At 55.1% G+C, this 20,101-nt stretch overlaps 1 protein-coding gene across 3 annotated transcripts in view; it reads left to right on the forward strand.

Moving 5' to 3' along the window:
• The window catches only part of TPST1 (tyrosylprotein sulfotransferase 1), a 53,020-nt gene that overhangs the window by 1,156 nt on the left and 31,763 nt on the right, over positions 1-20,101 (forward strand). For all 3 annotated transcript variants that reach the window (XM_080374117.1, XM_080374115.1, XM_080374118.1), the window contains one exon: positions 13,695-19,865. The gene's annotated coding sequence lies outside the window, so the exon portion shown is untranslated. Of the gene's footprint in view, positions 1-13,694; positions 19,866-20,101 lie in introns of those variants that run through there.

The following is a 20,101-nucleotide window of genomic DNA, read 5'->3' on the forward strand; positions in this document are numbered from 1 at the left end:
CGGTTACCTAACCCAGTTAATGTGCTCTGCTGGTTCTTTTGAAGGAGAGAAGATGGCATGAGGAGAGCTGTCCTCTGATGTGTCAGGGGCACCAGAAAGCGTACGTGTGTATTGGACACTTCAAACTTGGTTTTGCCTGAAGGTTTGGAGAAGAAAAGGCCGGAGTACTTGGCATTTCCTGAATATTTAAGAAGTGCGTATTGTTTTTACCTCTCTCATTTCTTAAGTGTTTCTCACTTACATTCTGCATTGCTCTTGGGGTCTTGGCAGAGTGACAGCTCTGCTTAGGGCGGCTCTTGTGCTCTTGGCGCTGCTCCAGGAGAAAGGGGGAGCAAGCTGCCAGAACTCCTCTGCTGTTCTGATACTTTGAAATACCCGGGGTTTCTCTTTTCATAAATTCAAGCCCAGGAAAGCCAACCTTTTCTGGGATTGTTTGGCTGTCCTTGCTGGAGAAGTTTTATTAGAAGAAGCTTTGTTTTATGGAGGAGAAGGAGCTGCTGCTCCTACTTGGCTGTGCTCTGGTGCTGGGAAAGGGAAAGAGATAACTGGAAAGAGAGACGGCCACAGGGAATTTTGTAGAAGATGCAGGAAATCCCTACCAATGAGCTGAGCAGCATCAGTGGTGGTTGTGCCATGGCAGGATGGTAGGACATTGAAACGGCATTCAAGCTGAATGCTTTCGATGTGCTGAAGGGGTTAAAGAACATTTACAGAGTGTCTTGAAGTTTAGAAATGTGCACACAAATGTTTTTTTAAAAGGTCCTGTCGTAACCAGTTCTGTAGATAACTACTTACTAAAATCTCTACCTGTCGTGGACAAGCTGTTGCTTTTGGAGTCAAACCAAGCCGGGCTGATTGACGCCGGCTGAGAATCGTGCCCTAAAATAATTAACTGGTCGCATCATGACAGGGCGTCAGGGGTGGGTGCCTGCAGCTGCTGTGGGCCTAGCAGACCCCTGCCGCGTGAGGGATGATCAAACTGGACGTATTTTTGAAACTGTCATACCTTAGAAGAAAAAGTGGAGAAATGCAACCAGAATGCGGTGAGGTGTGGCGGACGGCAGTCAGCCCCTGTCCTGGAGCAAATTCCTGCTGGTCCCAGACCTGGCTGGGAGCCGCTCAGGGAGCGGGATGCAGTGCTGGCTGCCTAGTTCATACTTTGCTCTCCATCCCGTTGGAAATACCGGTTCTCCCAACTGAGAGTTAAAAGGGGACGGAGCTGGGTGACCCTGCCTGAGCTGGGGGACTTGGACCAGGTAATCTCCAGAGCTCCCGGCCAGCCTCAGTGTTCCTGTCAGGCTGCTTTCCCTTCCTCCCACTATGGACTCGGGATGTTTTCGTTTGCTTTCGTTTAATGAGAGGCAAAGGCCACTCTCATTAAGAGCTGAGGTGCAGGAGGCTGGGGGGGCTTCTTCCTTGTCCCCCTCCCAGCGTGGCCCCTGTGCAGGCAGGTGCTGGGGGCTCGGGCGCGCTGCAAACACTTTTCTCTCTGGGATGTTGGCAGAGAAGGGGACAGTCTTGCAAGGGTGGCAGCAGGATTTTGTGTAGCGCCTGCAGTTTTGTCGATTGCTTGAGCTGGAGCTGGGGGGTTACAACGTTGCCCTGCCTTAGCAGCGTGTCCAGCACGTTGCAGCTGTGACAGCGAGTTCAGTCTGTTCCAAAAGAGGCTCCTCTGGTATGAAGGATGCGGCCAGGATGCTGCTGGGATGGGATGGTGTTACAGTGTGATTCTAATGACACTTTTCTCTTGAGTTTTGCTTAATGTTACTCCATGAGCTACATTAATCTGTCCTTCCTCTCCACTGCCGTAAATTTGGCCCAAAATACAGAACGGTTCACTCTAGCTGTGCTCAGCCCCTCTGAGTCAAACCACGAGTGAATTAACCCAGCCCAGGCCGGGGCTCTGCTGGGTGCTGCTTTTGAAACACACACATTTTTCTGTATTGCGTTTTCCATGACTAAACTTTTTATTGCTTCTACCTCCCTGGGTTGGCAGCATTTTGCCCCAGCAATGTGCAAGCAGCATGTTACGTATCTCAGAAAATCCTTTGCTTCCCAGGCTTGGAATCTGCCTTCCTGTGTTTGGACACAGGCTTTGAAAGCATCAATCTCAACTGCGAGGTGCTGTTGGACTGACTTCTGAAACACTTTGGCAGTGGGAAGGGGAGCCAAGGGAGCCTGTGTGCAGCTCGGTCTGACCAAGACAGGGTTGTTCCCACTTTTCTCTCTTTGTTTTCCATCTGCTACCCATAACCAGCCGGTTCCTGGTACCAGCTCCTGGCGTGAAGGGGGTGCCAGGCTGTTTCAGAAGATGTACTGCAGAAGATGACCTTCCGTGCCTGAAAGCTGTGTTTGGGGTTTTTTTTGTTTGTTTGGGGGTTGGTTGTTTTTCTGTGCAATTGTACCAGTTGGTCTAAATTACAGCATCTCACCCCATGAGCTTTGCCTTGCCGATAAGAACATCCGTGGTTGTGAAATGTTCCTGGTAATTGAGAAGGACTCATGGAATTATCTCAGTTGACTCCTCTCCAGCGCAGGCAGGCGATGCTCCCAAGTTAACCACCCGGCAGGCAGCAGCAGCTGCCTCTTCGTGCTCTGACCCACAAAACCAAAGCCTTACATTTAAATCTGACAAATGTTGTCCTTGTAGGGTGACACAGTGACAAGGCAGGCACTAGTGCCACCTCCTGTTCCGGAAGGTTAGTTCTTTGGCCTTAGAGATTTATTTTTTGTAGATGTGGAGCACAGAGGTGGCAGATGCGGTGCTGTTGGTCCCGGCAGCGGGAATGGCCCGTGGTTGCCTGCGTGGAGCTGTGCTGGGCAGCGAGGTGCAGGAGGGGACGGGGCTGCATGGCAGGGTCCGTGTTTGCCACCCCGGGGGCTCTCTGTTCCTTCCCCAACAGCACCAGCCAGTGCAAGGGGTTGCACGGTGCCTTTGGAGCTGGGCTCGCTCAGCAAATGCCAGCTCTGCCACTGGGGTGTGCCTCAGGGAAGTTGTTTATCTTCTCTCTCTGCTTTGGTTTCTTCTTTGAAATGTTTTTTTTTCCCCCCTAAGCCCCCATGGTGAGTGACCTGCTGGGCATGGGCAGGGCTGTCGCTGCCAGGGAGGCTGAGCCAGGAGCGCTGCTTGTTTAACATTTCTGTGCATCCCGACAGATCCAGGAGGCTTTTGGACAGAGCAGTAGGAGCTGGTGAGCAGGCTGCAGCCCTCAGCCTGCCCCGTCTTTCGAGGCCAGCGTGTGGGTGCCCACGGCTGCTGTGACCGTGGTCCCCTCCCGTAGACACGCAGGTGCCCAGCTGGGGTTGTCCCCTTCCCACGGGGATCCCAGTGTGACCGTGTACTTGCATATCTGCGGTGAACACCCGGAGGTTGCTCATTCAAGGGAGTCGAGTTAGGAATTGTGTAAGGTGAGGAGTTGCCAGACATCGCAGCCTGGGAATGACCCCACCACGAAGGCATGTCCTGCATGCGCTGCGCATCATTCCCATCGCTCGTGCGGAGGTAACGGGGGGCTGAGCTGTGTGATGAAATGACTGGCTAATGAAAACATCTGTGCTCTTGGACTGGGCTCGGGATCAAGTCTGAGGATGGGGCTGAGCCATGAAGCCAAAGGAAAGCGTTCCCTTGCGTGTGGGCTGCCGAGCACCGGCGTGCCGGCCTTGAGGAGCTGGTGGCCATGTCCCCTTCAGCGGGGGGAAGTCACGCTTCCCGGAAAAGCAGTTCCTTTAATTCATTTAACAGCAATCAGAAGATCACATTTATGCAGGAAACCTAAATTACACAGGTTCCTCTTGTGTTTAAAAGGCAACTGTGGGAGCAGATCCTGAGCTGGCAGACAAGGATGTTGCTCTCCCAACCTCGGTGGCGTGACAGCAACGTGCAGGAGCATCCTGCGACTTAAGGAAGACGTGGAGAGGGCAGCGCTTGGTGTTAGCCCAGCAAGAGAGTTTGCCAAGGGTGACTTGGGGACACCAAAACCAGCCTTTCTGCACCAGCAAGCTGCTGGTGTCGGTAGGGAAGACCCCGTTCCTGTCCTGAAATGATTGTCATGGTAGAGCTGATGTTGGGGAGCTGGGCAGGGACACGGGAAGAGCGGGGCAGGGAGCGGGCAACTGGGAAGCCACCAAGAGATGAATGAGCAAGTGGTGAGTGCCAAGGAGAGCGTTGTACCTCTTCCTTGCATGTGAGAGCGATGCCTTCAACGGGCAACGAGATCCCGCCCTAAAGACACTGGTTCGTCACCACCAGCTTGATAACCCAACGCTCCTGCTGCCGCACTGTGAGATCAGGGATCGGGATTCCTGTTCCCAGGGGAGATCCTGTAAAATGGGAGGGGGTTTGGGTCAAGGCAGGCAGGGAACTCGTTGTCCTTGGGATGTTAAAGCTCTTTAAAATATTTCAACAGCAGCTTGGATGCGTCCAACACCTTCCCACCCCCAGACGAGCCCAGGGAATTCTCTAACAAAGCCCAAAGTACCCTTTAAAACCGTGAGTGATATTTTATAACCTTCCTGGAGAGAGGAAGGTCACGTTAGCCCTCTTTTACTGAAAGGCAGCAATGGAGGCACGGTTTGGGATCTGGCCAGCATCCTGGAGGGAGTCGATGGCGGCGTTGTTTAGGTTGGAGCTGCTGAAGACGTTGACAGAGAAAATATTTTCTGTTCCCACAAAAAGAAATCCTGCTGCAAAGGTTTTTATTGAGCAAAAAGAAATGCTTGTGCTGAGAAGATCAGAGCTGCAGCCAAAGCACAACTGAAATGCAGCAAGCACTTAGGAGACATTTGTTAAGCCCCAAAAACTTGCTTGCCACGAGCATGAGTCTCCCTGCACACGTTGCTTAAAATAATTTCCCTCTGCATTAAGGATCTTTATTTTATTAACTTCAGTGTTTATAGAAACAACCATCAAAGGTAGCTTGAGATGCCGTTAAAACTTTAAAGATAATTAAAATAAAGCCAGCCTGAGAACCAGCCAAATGGGGTGAGAGAACTGAAAAGAGATGTGAAAAGCCAAAAAATCATCGGGAAGAACTCGATGCAAATAGCGAAGCTGGGAAGGGAGCTGCAGGGTGGGCTCGGGGATGCTGCACAGTCCCACCGGAGCTGGGTGCCCAGTGGGACCTGGTTGGTACAGAGCATCCTCTGACCAGCATCTCTGCCACATCCAGCCTGGGGAGGCAGGTGGGTGATGTGTGACAGGGGTGGCTGCTGGCGAGGCAGTGCCCGGGTGTGGGAGGGTGGCACTGGTGCCATCAGTCACGCTGGGTGAGCTCCGGCGCCAAGCACAGGGGTTCACTGCACCACTGCGGTTTAAAGCCCTTGTTTGTGCATCCCACGCCTTGTCCTCCTTCTAACGGGCAGCTTCACCGCCTGACCCTCTGCATGCAATTAGTGCTTGGTCCTGCTGGGCTCCTGCTGCTGCCCTGCTGAGCTGCAAGGGGAAAGCTGGCAGGAATCACCCGGCCCTGTTCTTCTATGGGGCCAGGCAGAAACTTCATTGTTCGTTAAAACAAAACAAAACAAAAAAACCAACCCTGCACCAAACCCAGCTGTTTTCTTGAAAAGCCATCCACCTCTCGCTCCAAAAAGCTGTGGCTGGGCTGTCCCGTCGCTTCCCAGCTGGCCGCGGCTGCAGGATGGTGATGTCTGACGTGAGCTGGGGCTGTGGAGTGGGACTTCAACCTGGGGTATCAGCACAGGGGCGATGGGGATGAGCTGAACCCATTGGTCCCAGCTGGAAACGAGTAACCGGGCGTCTTCGCCGCTGCTGCCGTGTGTCAGGGAGCTGGTACATTCGTGTTTCTGCAGCCGGGCCATTCCTCCCGCAGGGTTTGCTTTGTGCACCAGCTGGCTTTTTCCTCTTAAAAGTCATGGATTGAGATACACATCAGCTGCTGCTCCTGGAGCTCGGGGCGTTATTGCAGTTCCTCTGGAGCATTTGCTGCACTGTGCTCTCCTGGTGGAGGAGGTTTTCTCACCGGGCTCAGTCCTGGCTTCACCGTCTGACTCCTGCAGTGCTTGTGTGAAATGAAGGGTAAAGGTTTGCTTTGCCCAGAGATTTGCTGGCCCGGAGGTTCCCGTGCTGGGGTGGGGGTGCCGATGGGGTCAGGCATCCCCTGAGTGGGCAATGCCTCAGTTACCCCAGCCGGCACCCCAGCAGTCAGCTCTGCCCCTGTGCCACCCACGGGACCCCCCCCGAGGTAAGCCATCCCCTTCACCCCATGCGCTCGCTCCTCTGCACCAGCATCAGGGCGGCAGAGCCAGCCTGGCTCCCTGGTCTCACCCCACACCGGTTCCTGGGGCTCCTCCATCCCGGGATGTTGGTTTTGGGGGAGCAAATCCCTTTTGTTATGGACCAGATGCTGTCGAGAAAAAGGCATCCCAAAACAGAAAGTCTGAGCTGCCGAAATTATCCAGCTCAGCAGCGAGCACGTGGAGGGATGCTCTCCCAGCTCTTCCCACATTTTATAGATACATATATTTTTATATATGGTGAATGTTAATCCCTGGAGACATGCTGAAGGCTTTAAAAATGTGCTCTGTTGGACCAGAGATACTTATTTTTGCCAGGTGTAGAAGGACCTTCAAGCTTTTTGCTCCCTGTGCTGCCTCTCAAGGAGGGAGGGTATCAGCCGAGGGAAACGGGGTTCTTCTGTGGGCAGCTGTGGTTCAAGCCTCTGCTCTTGTACTGGGCTGAGGGGGCTCATTCCCTGATTTTAATTGCACAGAAAGCAGGGTGGGGGGTGGGGAATCATGCAGGGTGAGCACCTTGATGCCTCTGCAAGTGGCATCCTGATCCCCATCCTGATGTCCTGGCCACCTGGTGTCTTTTGTCCCATGGGAAAAGTGGTTGGTGCCACTGCAGTGGGGCTTGCCTTCCTGGGGGCTTGGTGGAGCCCTGTTCCCCCAGCCCGGCTCTGGCCACCCCCTTCCCAGCCTCACCAGCTGCAGCATTAAATTTCAATCCACTGTGTGTCATTTCAAGACACAGTTGGGTTTGATACTCTTCAAATCCATCTGCAGAGGTGTGTGTGTTGGTGGGGTTTTTTCCCTTTTGTATCATTCACTGCTTTCCTTAGCAAGCGCTGTGGCGAGGCTTCCTCAGGGCGCAGCAGCCGGAGGGTGGCCGGGACAGGGGGGAAAGGAAGCACCAAAACCTCCCACCCTCAACCCAGTGGGATCCAGCCGCCTCCTCCCCGCAGGTTCCTGCTCCATCGCCCAGCAAAGCCCAGAACACCCCGTGCTGCTGCTCCCGGCTGCCCGCGCTGCAGCATCCCTGAGTGGGCCGGGAGGCGGGAACAGACTGCTCCGGGCCAACTTCAACATTTTCCCTGTTCCTGTGAGACGTCCTGCCCCCAGGCGTGGGCTCAGTGGAAAGTTGCCTCTTTCCCAGCCCTGTGGGGCTGCTCCAAGTGGGACAGGACCCCCTGCCCACATGTCACTGCCTCCATGTGAGACCCCAGCTGTTGAAGCAACCAGAGAAGGCGGCTTGGATGCTGTGGGTGTTGCACTGGCAATGGCCCTGAAATGCTCCTCGTGCTCTAGAAGCCCCCCCAGAAGGGTATCCGGGTGTAACTGCCCCCGCGGGGTGCTGGGGCTGTCCCATCCATGCTGGCTGCCTGCAGCGGGATCGTGGCTGCCCCAGCTTGGAAGCCACCAGGTTTTGTGGGATGAGGTGGGATGACCAGCACACCAGTGCCCAGCGTTGTCCTGGGGGTTGTGCCTTGCCCTGCCTGGGCTCCCGCGCAGGGTCCATGCGCTTCAACTGGCCGAGGCTTTGTGCTGCAGACGTTGGTGCCGCAGCAGGAGTGGCTCGGGCAGGGGTCTGTCACCCCAGGATGAGCAGTTGTGGCTTGTTTGGGTATTTCCTGCGTGGATGGATGCGGAAGCAGCTCAGAGGGTGGCTCCAGTCCCCAGCTGGAGCTGCTGGAGTGGCCATGGGCAGGAATGCCCTGGGCAAGGACCGCAGTGGCGTCAGCCCCGTGTGGGGCAGGTTCTGCGCCAGCCCTGCCTGCGGTCCTGAGCAACTTCACCACCCGCAGCATCCCACTGGGTTTCATGGGAGCAAGGGAGAGGGAGGTCCCACCACAGGCTCCGGCTCATCTCTAGTGCCCAACACACCGGGAAAGCCTGCGAGTCGCCCCAAAACTGAGGAGTGACCCTACAAACACAGCTTCTCCATGATTTAACCTCCAAATGTTGCTGCTCCCTCTGTGGGCTCTGGGTTTTGAGGTTTCCTCAGCTTTTTTCCCAGCTTTTCTGCAGCTCCATGAGCAGGAGCCTTGGCTCCAGTGCCAGCGGAGCTGGTCGGGTCAGGCCGGGATTCAAGGCTCCCAGGAAAACCATAAATATTGCGAGTCTGGGGATGCAGCAGGGAGCTGGCAGGAGGGGAGGGAAAGACGGAGGGAGGCGGTGGATTCTGCATTTTTTGCTGGGGCCTCAGCCGAGCCCAATAGTTAATCATTAAAATATGCTTATATGTAACTAATCTCCGCAGGACAATGAACTGAGAAATTATTTAAGGCAATTTAAATGGGTCAGTGTAGTCGCTATAATGAGTGCGCTTTGGGCCGGTGGGAGCTCCTATAAAAGCGGGTGGGGAAGAAATAGCAGCGGGTGGGAAGAGATCACCGAAGACCCAATGTGTGTCCTGAGCCGCCTCCTGACGTGTGGAGATCCTCCTGCTCTGCCCGAAACCAGGCTCCTGCTCCGGGCTGAGCCCTTCTTCAGCTACGGGTGATCCCTTGGGCGGTCTGGTTGGGGTGGGAAGGACGGGGTCTGCCCGGAGCCGGCACTCGCTGCCACCCCGTGCCGCTGATGGGGACCAGAATCGCCTCTTTCGGTCTAAAAAGGTGCAAGTCAGTGGCTGTGTGAGTTGGGGGTGGCACCGCTCGGGCTGGGGGGCAGCGGGATGCTCTTCCACGAGGTGGGTCAGACCCAGGGCAGCGGCTGTGTTTGGTGAAACCCCATTTGGGCTTGCAGGTTTGGAGACGCGATGGTGTCGGCAGTGCTACCGCGGTGTTATCCCGCAGGGACACGTGGCACCGAGCGGGTGCCGCTGCCAGGGCTTTGCAGCAGCTCTGCAAGGGGAATGGAGGGGGGGACGGGAATGGAAATGCATTTTAGTGGACTTTGATCAGCCTGTGAGAGGGGTGATACAAGCCTGGCTACAGTTAGGGTTGTATCTGCTTGTATGTCAGATACGAGCTGACCCCGACAGCTGTCTCAAGTGCTGTCCTGCAAGCTCGGCGCTCGGCTCCCAGCCTTCTCACCAGCACGTTTCGGCTTTATCCCCGGGTTTATTTGCAGCCCCACAGGACTGATGCACCAGCACCGTGGGGGCGTGCAGCTGAGACCCTGCAGCATAGCACTGACCATGGCTGGGGTGAGAATATACCTGCTGGAGGGAGAAGTGACACCGAGCTTTCTGCCGGCCTTTTCACCTGCCTTAAAATACCCCGAATAGGTGTTAAGTGCAGTTATTTGTAGCTCCACGTACAGACGTTGACTCCTGTGGCAATGCACACTGCTGCCCTTGCTGCCAGCCCTTAAACAAGCAGCAAATCCCAACATCTCTAGCCACCAGTTTCATCCTGCTACTTGCTTTTTCTCGGGTCTTTTAGTTTAATAGTATTTAATCTGTCTTTTTTTTTTTTTTTTACTTTTCTGTCTTTTGTCCAATTTTAGGTCATATACAGTTGATTTATACAATATTCCACATTACACGAAATCAGCTTTCATCTCCCTTTTCCCTGCTTGCAAATAAGCAAACGGGTGCGAGGACTTTCGGAGGTAATCGTCACTGCGCTGGCCAGCTGCTCTCCGATCCAGAAAATAAAGAGCACGGCCTGTTTCCTGTTAGATGTTGCTGGTCGCATTGATTTACATTGTTTGTCTCATGTTTTATGGCTTCCAAGCTGATGTTGCGTTAAGCTGGCTGGAGTTTAGGCAAGAAATCAAATGCAGGCACTGGCAGGCTGCCGCGGGCGCGTTCGTGAGGGCTGATCGCATAGTCACATTTTCTTAGTCACCGGAGGAGAAATAGCAGCGCTGCCTTGCCTGTGTCCTGGCGGATTTGCATCCCTGCTGCGCTGGTAAAAGGCGCTTTTGGGAAGTTTGGAAATTTTTGGCAATTCAACCCAGGGGGCAATGCAGGTGGCGGAGGGGGCGCTGGAGCTGGCGTTTGGTGGCTGTGGGCCATCTCCCGTCTTTATCTTGACCCTTGAGCTTTTTTTTTCTTTTCTTTTCTTTTCTTTTCTTTTCTTTTCTTTTCTTTTCTTTTCTTTTCTTTTCTTTTCTTTTCTTTTCTTTTCTTTTCTTTTCTTTTCTTTTCTTTTCTTTTCTTTTCTTTTCTTTTCTTTTCTTTTCTTTTCTTTTCTTTTCTTTTCTTTTCTTTTCTTTTCTTTTCATCTTATATCATTCCCTGTCCTGTTGAGGAGGGGAATGAGAATGCAGCAGGGTGGGTGCCCGGTAGCCCACCCCAGCCAGCCCACCGAATCCATGGACTGGGGCAGAAATTCATGTATATATTTATATATGTGTGTGTGTGTGCACAGAACCATAGGATATCTGAAGCGGGAAGAGATCCAGAGGGATTGCTGAGTCTATCTCCCTGCTCCTTGCAGGACTACCTAAAACCAAACCGTATGCCTCAGAGCATCATCCAGACACTCCTTGAACTCTGCCAGGCTCGGTGCCAGCACCGCTTCCCTGGGGAGCCTGTCCCAGCGTATCCATGTGCGTTATACGTATATATATTATATATATATACATATATATAAGCGTTTTAGGCAAAGCAGAATGAATTTCTCCTGTCCTTGCCCCCAGGGCTCGGGGTGCAGATGAACTGTGCTGTGTGCTGCTGCGAGGGGGCAGTGGGGGGATGCGGGGTGGAGGATGCGGGGGGCAGCAGGGGGGATGCGAGGGGCAGTGGAGGGGATGCAAGAGGCAGCAGGGGGGTGCGAGGGGCAGTGGGGGGGGATGTGAGGGGCACGCTGTGGGTCCGGACCCCGAGGGTTTGCTGCCCGCACCCTCGCTGCCTCTCAGCAAGTCTCTGCGCTGAGCTGCGGCTGTGTTGGTAAAAACCACCCAGCCCAAAGCCCAGAGCTTTCCATCCGCCTGGGGTTAGTCGGCGGCTGTCTGCAGAGCGAGGCAGGGATTCCTGCCCGGAGGAACCCGACGGATTTGGAATCCAAAGCCCTGATCTAAGGGCAAAAGCCTCTTGCCAGCCACACGAGTGAAGAAAGTTTCTTATTTCATTTTACAAGCGTCAGCAGCGCTTAGGCTAGGGAGCGCTGCCTTTTCTGCGCTGTTTCTGGCAGGGAAAGCCTGTTTTTTTGTTTTGTTTTTTTTCCTTAGGAAAACGAGAAATAGAATACTCCTATAGAATTGAATGCGAGAGAATGTGCCGAAGCTAATCTTAGGGAATACACCTACAGGAGAGAGCGGGTCCCTACGGCAATAGGTCGAACGGCATTTAGCGTTGGCTGTGGATCGGCTGTTCACGTGCGTGTGTTTGGGAAAAGCGGAGCAGCCGTGCCGGGGGTGTCGGGGGCAGGAGAGTCCTGGGTTTGCTATTCCTCTTCCCTCTCTCCATCAGGCTCTGGTACATGGATGGCTGCTCTCTTTTATCGATGTAAAAGTGCCATTGTAGGAAGGTGGGCTCATGATTTGCCTCTGCCAGTGCAATTTTGGTTTTCTTAAGGGAAAAAACAAGATTGCATCTTTTTGTGCCCCAGGTTTTTCATATCAAGGGGCAGAGCTTCGGTAGAGTCTCTTCAGTGCATTTTGTCTTTCTCTGTACTGCTTTTTAAATTTAACATCTGTTTTCTAGTTGAGGGGGATATTACCCGGCGGTTAGAGCTGGGGACAGGGGGAAAGGAGGTCTGGATTTTGCGTCTACAATGAATTTATAGTTTGGTCTGGGCCATTTTTGGTGGGTGCAGATTTCAGCTGTCTTCGTTCCCCCCGGCTCCCTGCTTGGCTCCCACTGCTCCCATCACCTCTCTGGTGATGGTGCCACCTCTGTTTCCAGTGGGGGCTGTTCCCCTCCCTGTAGCAAACGCAGCTGCATCTCGGCGAGCTCGGAGAGAGCGTTGGGTGCTGTGCTCCCATCCGAAAAAAAAAAAAAAAAAAAAGATTGATGGAACCCAAAGCAGAGGAGGCTCTGCCGAAGGCACCGCGCCTCCCTCCCCTGTTCACCGTCCTCCCAGACTTTGGCCAGGGGGCTCGGGCTTCACCCATTCCACAACATGCCTCACTCAAGACCTGCAGGTACAGCTCTGGAAATAAAAAATGGGTCTAAATCGGGGTTTTTCCCACGACAGCCTGGGCTGAGCTGCTCAGCCACTGCAAACAGGGAGAACCACTGCCAGGGCAGGGCGCTGGATCCAGGGAATGGGCCTGTCCCGAAAAGCAATGGGATTTTATTATTTATTTTTTTTTCTTAGCATGTTGCATTACCCTCCTCATCTCCCCCCAGAAAAGGTGCTGAACCACAGTTGCCGAAGCGGGACTTGCTGGTGGCGAGCCTGCAAGCAGCAGGGCTGCACGGCTGCCCCGTGGAGGGAGAATTAAGGATTAAATCGATTTCTTTTAGATGACAAATCAAGCTCAGCCATAAAGGAGGTAGGGGGTGATGAAAACACTGGAAGTCTGGAACAAGAAACACAAGGAACCACGTCAGGGCTGGGATTTCAATTCTGTCTTGTCTCATCTTTAATAGCGTGAATTTTAACACCGCTTGTAAGAAACTCAAAGGAAACGGCTGCACCGCGTGTGACTTCATTAGCAGCATTTGTGGGGCTCCTGCACAGCTTCAGGTTAATTTACAAACTGTTTACACTCCTATAGCTCCTTGCCAGCTGGCCAGCTAACGAAGGGATGAGCGACGCACCCGCCGAGCGTTCGCCCTGCGCCTGGCGGAGATGCCGCCGTGTTTAGGCAACGGGACGGTTTTGTTTTCTGAGCTGCTGTGGTTGTAGGAGCCAAGTCCTGCAGGACCAGCCAGGCTGGCATCCCGCTCTGGAGAAACCCGGTGCCTGTAGCCAACAGCACAAGCAGGGTGTGCGGCCGAGGCCATGTCACTGCTGTCTCACTGCCACCGTCACAGCCAGAGATCTGAAAGCTTTGATCCGGTGCAAGCAGAGCTCAGTGTCTTTGGCACTAGGGTTTTTTGGGTGGTTTTGTTTGGGTTTGGTTCTTTTTTTATTTTTTTCCTTTTGGAAGCTGAGGTTTGTGAGCTTCTCTTTCACCTCCTTGTGCTGTTTTCCAGACACAGATGAGATAATTTCTTGTATTGTTGACATCACATATAAGCTAACGGCTATTGAACTCATTAAGTGGCCACCACACATGCTACTGCTTTACAAACTCAGGGCTTAATCCTGCAAACCACTGGGCATCATCATTTAAACTTCATGGGACAAGTCCCACAAGAAATAGCTTATCCCTCTTCTGTCCATGGTTGGCACGCTGCCGTCAGTGCTTTCCCGGGCAGACGCCGGTGGATGTGACAAACAAACGTGCTGCGGCCGGGCTGTGCCCGTGCAACAGGGCTCTGCAGAGCATCGCTCCTCACTGGGGGTGACAGCCCGGTGCTCCCTGCCCCCCCGCCAGCCATGCAGGGCACATGGCAACAGCTTAGCCAGTCTCTGTAAGATTGGAATTTTTTAAAATTTTTTGGTTTTTTTTAGGGAAACCTAAAGAAGGGGAAAGAATTAGGCAATGGCTTGTTCTCAGATGTTCCCGTGCCGGAGACGAGCACTCCGCCTGCACACGTCCGTCGTGCCACATAGGCAGCTGTCTGCAAGCCAAGAACACGGGAAGATGCCTATAAACATAAAAGAGGAGAGTATTCACTCCTGCACTGTGACTGGAAAAACAGCTACTTCTATATTTATTGGATGGCTAGGACGCCTACCAGCTGGAAAATCCCGAGGACTCTGCACCTCCAGAGGCTCCTATAGCTGGGGAAAAAAATCTCCCCATGAAATAAAAAAGTCTGATGGCTAAAACGCCTCGTGTCCAAGACCAGGGATGGGACAGCGCAGAGATATTCCTAGCCCCATGATTATTTCTCCAGGCACGTGGAATGATCGGTTCTCAGCTGTCACTTTTAGAAAGCAGAAGACACAAGTTCAGACAGAGACGGGGAAATATGGAGCTATTTATCACAAAGACCTGCTTTATGGGGTCAGAGCAGAAACCCCCTTGTTCCTCCCTGAGCCACAAGGTCGGGTTCCACCCACCTGAAGAGAAGCTGGTGTTCTCCTGGCTTTGATAACCTCCATTAAAATCCTGAAATGGTGCTTGCAGCAGCAAAGCCAGCCCGGCTTGGCAATGGAGCGTGGCCCTGCTGGGATTAGGGAAATAAGGGGTAAAAGCTGGGGCTGGAGCTGCGCAGAGGTGGGCTTCTTGGGGCCGCAGCACCCGGGTAGTTTAAGCCGGGGCTCAGCAAAGGTGCCCAGCCCCCCAGCCTGGACCTCCAGCATGGTCTGAGCAGTGCAAAGCGTGGTTGTGAGGGAACCAGCTCCGACGTGTCGTGCTTTGCCCTCCCACGGGATGCCGGGCAGTGGGGAGTGAGCTGAGCTTTTATTTTTTCATGCTGAAGCCTTTTGTGGCAGGTAGAGGCAGCTGTGTCATGGGATGGGGGAGAGTGGGTTTGGAGAGCGGGATGAGCCTGTGCCCTGCGAGAGCGAGAGGGATTGCTGCCTGTGAACCTGGGGAAAGCCAGAGGGAGAGCAGTGCTGCTTCAGGTTATGCACCAGGATGATGCTGTGCGTCCAGGTTCGGTGTATCCCTGCGCTGGCAGCTGAGGCTTTTTGCAGGCGAACACGAAGAATGTTCTTTCTGGTTCCGCGGTGATTCCCACAGCTTGGTTTTACTGGCTTTGGTCAGCGACTTGTGTGGCTACTGAAAATGCCCGTTGGTGCCCCAGCCCATCGGTGCATGCACCACGTCTGCTCCAGCATCCCCTGGGGCAAACTTTGCATGCCAACGCGATCAATAGGCGAGGCAGCCAGGCCAGAAAAATAATATCAGTAGCAGAGAAAAGCAATAAAAACGAGCGCGCCTCTGGGAAACACAGACAGACGTTAGCATCCTTCCAAGTTAAACAGCATCCTCGCTGGGTTTGCAGCTGACAGGTTTGCTCTGCTCGTAAGACAGGCTGCATTAAGCACAAGGCGTGATTCCGGGTGCAGAAACATCTATTCAGCAGAAACATCTTTTCCTCCTGCTGTGAGGGGATGCAGAGGAATGTCATCGGCTTAATGTCTTGTGGGGCCTGTTTGCCGTAAGCTCAGAGGCTTGTGAACACCATCCTTGGATGTTCTCCTTCTCCAGGAATTGTAAGTCTTCCTTGAATGTCCAGGCTGGTTTTTTTTGGCTGTGTTTGCGCTCACAGACGCCGCTGGGATCCATCGCGGTGTCTGGGTGCCAGCTGCCCCCATGGCTCCCCAACCTGCTGTGACATGCGGCCAGGAGCAAGGCATCCCTGTCCCCTGCCCCTGCTTTGGGAATCTGGAGTAACCCTCAGCTCCAGATGAATTTTGGGCATCTCAGAGGCTGGGATGGGGAGAGGGATGCTGCCCCACGGTACTCCCCTGGCCAAGGCACCCACTGAGGGCTTGAAGTCCATGCAGGTGTAACCGCTGGCAGTTTACTTTGCAGGTGAGATGTTACATCCATCCTTTTTCCCCCAGCCAGAGGGCAGTTTGTTCGTACTCATAAAGGCAGAGATAACGAGATAACAGGTTGATTTAGGCGTGTTGTTGACACAGAGCCAACCAAGCACTTAAGCGGGGTTGCTTGGGTGGCTGGGGGAAGGGTGCCCAGCTGTGCTCCAGGCTCTGAGAGAGCACAGGCACAGCAGAGGCTTGGGATTTCTGAATTACTTCTGCCAAAAGGCCAAATGAATTTCCCAGATGCACACAGGACAAGCTGAAATCCAACTCAGTTGCTTCGTGCTTTATCCTATCCATATCCTCCACCAAATCCCTCTGTTCCCTCAGTTCCTTCTGGAACGGATCTAATCCTGTGTCACCTATAACAGAGGTATCAGGGAGATTTGCTGAGACAGAAGCAACGGCTGAGCCTCTCCCCCCTCCGCCCCCCGCTTTACCGAGCAGGGGGACGAAAGCCCCAAGTACCAACCCTCCTCCATCTGCCCCTCGGCAAAGGAGAGATGCTCCCCATGTGAGACAGCCAGCCAAAAGCTGGATTGTGCAATTGCTGCTGAGGCATTCGAGGAAAAAGAATCACATTTAACAGTTCCTAAGCCAGCAAGTGCAGCTCTGCTTGCTCCGGGCTGGGGGAATGAGCTGGGCAGAGCCAGAGGCAAATTCTTTGCATTTATAGGATTGGGAAGGTGGAATTAAGGTAAAACAGTGCTGGATGGGGGCCAGGCTATCTGGACTAGCAAGCTTTCTCTTGCTTTTAAGCATCAGATTGGAATTAAAGAATGCTTTTGGAGTGGAGTGGGTGTCAGGAAAAGCATTGTATTGGAAGTCTAGAGAGGAGGGGAAAAAGAAAAAAAAAAGAAAGACTCATTTTTGCCTCTGAATGTGCCAGACCTCCAGCTAGCAGAGGTCAGGGCAGCACGGCTGGAGATGTCGCTTGCTTGCACGCTGGCCCGGCAACTTGTGTGATGTAGGAGGAAAGCTGCTGCTCACTGGGCAGGCCTTGGTACGAGGGTAAGGCAGCAAAATCTGTCACTGCTGCCCGAGCTGTGACAGCCTGCACTGGCTGAGGCTGTGCGAAGTGGCACCTGGACCCTCCGGCATGCCCTGGACCCCTGATGTGCCCTGGATCCCGCACGCAGAGGGAGCACGGATGCAGCCCCCGGGCTCAGCCCCTGCAGGCAGCGATGCCATAGCGGTCATTTGGGGGAAAAGTTTCATTTACATTGTGGCTCGTGTTTGGAAACACGAAAAGAAAAGCTTACTATAGGCTCCTGAACAACAGCAGGACTCAGGGCTGCTCTTCCTTCCTCCTCCTCTTCCCACCTGCAATCCCAGACCCGCTGTGTGGCACTGCTGGAATTTGGGCATGGGAACAACCGTCAGCTGTGCCACCGCCGAGGGAAGCGGGGCACAAAGCGTGCACAGCCACCAGGACCTGCTGCTGTTCCCCCTGGAGCTCAGCAGACCCCCAGCTGTGCCCCCTCTGTGCCCACCACACTCCCCCCACGCTGCAGCTTCGGTCCTGGGCTCACCCTCCATCCCGGGCAGGTGGTGAGCCCTGGCAGCGAAGAATTATTTCCGAGCTTCAAGGAACAGCACAGGACCAAACGGACAGGGAGCAGCCAATGCAACTGTCAGATGATGAACAATTAATTGCTATCGCTTCTCGTAGTGTTTATCCACCAGCAGCAGCAGCTTCGCAGCCAAGAGGGAATCTCCGTGCCGAGACGTTACGTGGTGCACTATGTGATGGGTTATTCCACCCGTGGCTCGCGGACAAGTGCTGATGAAAGAAGGGCCCTGTGTGGGGCACCCACCACATACTAGCCCCATCTGCTTCCTACAGCAGCATCCTGCTTTCCCCTTTTCCCTGGAGAACAGGATTTTTCCCCCCCAGAGGCACCGTTTGATTGCCACCAATGGGAAGCCTTTAAAAGGGGCCATTTGTGTGAGTCACAGTTAAAGCCATAAAAGCAAAACCAATAAAGCGATCTGGAAAGTGCTGTTTAATGATCGAGGCAAACTTACTGGAAACAGAATCCAGACTTTTTTGTCTTTAAACTGTTAGTTCAAATCTAGCCACGTTGGAAAGCGAATGACATTTATTCCTCATCGATAGCTGTCAGAGGGAAGAAATTTGAAGGGGATTTTGCCACCTGAAGGGAACTGCTGGTTCCTCCGTGCTTCCAGCAGCGCCCTGAGCACGTCTGAAAAGGCTGAAGAGGCAGCCTTGGATCTCAGTTTTTACAGGGCAGAGCTTTTCCCACCATGAAACACTTGCCACTGCCCTGGATGCAGGTATCTGCTCGCACGGCTGCCTTTGCTTAATCATCTTAGCAATTAGAACATGCACGAGCCGCACCGTGTCCCCCGCTCTGCCAGTGATGCCTCTCCATCCCCTCGGTGAAGCTGGAGGCAGGACATGCGCTTATCCATCCCGGCTCCCCAGGCAGTGCCGGCAGCGAGCGCCGGCACATCGGTACCAGTGGAAACCACGTCCTGACAGGCTCATAAAAGTTTTATGCTCGGCGCTTTGCGAGGGCTGTGAGCCGTGAGGTAATGGGCTGTGATTAACTCGTTCACCCTGACGGTATCGCTGTCAGCTCAGGCTCCGTCGCTCCGCATCCCGTGAGGCCGGGCTGACGACAAAGCCCAGCCGGTTAGCTGCCCAGCTGCGCGGGATGGGTCCCGTCCCTCCGGGAGGGAGAGGGGCTCAAGCCTGATTTTAGGGCTTTGGAGATGAAGAGGGGATGTTCTCCCACATGGCGGTTTCCATCCTTTTGATACCAAGGACTTGCTGCCCGCGCTGCTTCCCAGCCCCGGCGTCCCCAGTGGTGCTCAGCTGCCAGCCCCGTGCTGCGGTGACAGCAGAGGGGACACCCAGCCACAGGGGGGTCTGGGGGGCAAAGAGCACCAGCATCCGTTGGGAACCAGCGGGGATGAGCATCAATTCCCACTGCTCATTGCAGAGGCAGCTTCTCCTGGGCTGAATTTTGGCCTGGCGCCACGTGAAATCCCTTGGGCTGTTGGATTTTCCCCTCATTTGGCAACACTGGGGGAATGTCCCGTGGGATTGTTCCCTTGAATATGACCCTGGGTGGGGGTGGGGTGGGGTTTTGTTGGCAGCTGGGCCACAGCTCCCGTATGTAAAGAAATATATTCTTCAGTTTGAGTCAGCTTTTACGTATCGCTCCATTAATGTTAACGAGTCAGATTCCACCCGTTTTCCTGCCCCTTAGGGGTAACAGCTGTCTGTCTTTCCGCGGGGAGCACTGGCGAGGGGGTGGCCGGGATGGCCTGAGGCCAGTCTTGGTGAGAGGTGGATTAATGTACAGATGTGGCTCCACCTCTGGGGCCCAAGGGCTGGTCCAAAGCATCCACAGGCCAGAGGAGCCGGGAAATGTGCCAGCGGCCAGCCTGGCCTGAGCCTGATGCTGTTCCAGCTGTTCCCACAGCTGCACACCTGGCGGGCACACGAGAGGCATGCGACACCCATGCACGCTGTGCGCCGAGGCGGTTGCAAGGGGGAATTGTGGATTTTCAGGGCGGCTGGGGCAGGTGCAGCCCCTCCACCCGGGGCAGGGGGTCCCTGTGCTTCGGGTGGCCTCGGCCGGGGGCTGATGGCGCGGATCCATCCAGCAGGCACAGCTGGCCAGCGGCCCGGCCCCGTACACCCTCGCCCGGGTGGCCTGTGGGGCCGGCGGGGCCAGGATCCAGCTGTTCTCAGCATCTGTCTGACGCAGCTGTGCAGGCGCTGCTGCACGTGGGCTCCTCCAGATGCTCACGTGGCGCCACCGCCCAGATGGGCGCGCGCGCGCCCCGCCCCGCCCCGCTCCAGCTGCGCGCTCCAGCTGTTTCCCGCCGCGCCCGCGAGGGGTTAAAGGCCCCGCCCCCCCGCCCGCTCCCGCCCCCTCCAGCTGTCAATCCGCAGCGCCGGCCCAACCGCGTCCCGCGACACATCGAGGCCCGCGACCAATCAGGGCGTGGTTGTGATTTCCATGGCAGCCGCAGCGGCGCGGCTGAGGGGAGGCGGCGGTGCGGCCGGTCCCGCAGCCGGTGCCTGCCCCCTGCCATGGTGCCTGAGGGGAGCCGCGGCGGCGGGGCGGCGGCGCTGCTGCTGCTGCTGCGCGGCTCCAGCCCGGCCCTGGCGGCGGCCGCGGCGCGGGGGCGGCGGCAGCGCAGGTGAGGAGCCGCTGCCCGCCGCGCACCTGAGGCGGGAGGCGGCGGCGGAGGGCAGCGGGGCCGGGGCGCGGCCGTTCCCCCCCTCACGCCCCGGCGGCGGCCGCCGTGCCCCGCCCGGCGCTGGGGCGGCTCCGGTGCTGCCCGAGCCGCTGCCTTTGTCGGCCGGGCTGGGGGCGGCCGGGGGCGGCCTGAGGCGGCGGCGGGGAACGGGGCGGCCGCGCGGTGCTCGCGTCCCT

This window comes from Falco punctatus (genome assembly GCF_963210335.1).
Source record: "Falco punctatus genome assembly, chromosome: 1".
NCBI classification, from domain to species: domain Eukaryota; kingdom Metazoa; phylum Chordata; class Aves; order Falconiformes; family Falconidae; genus Falco; species Falco punctatus.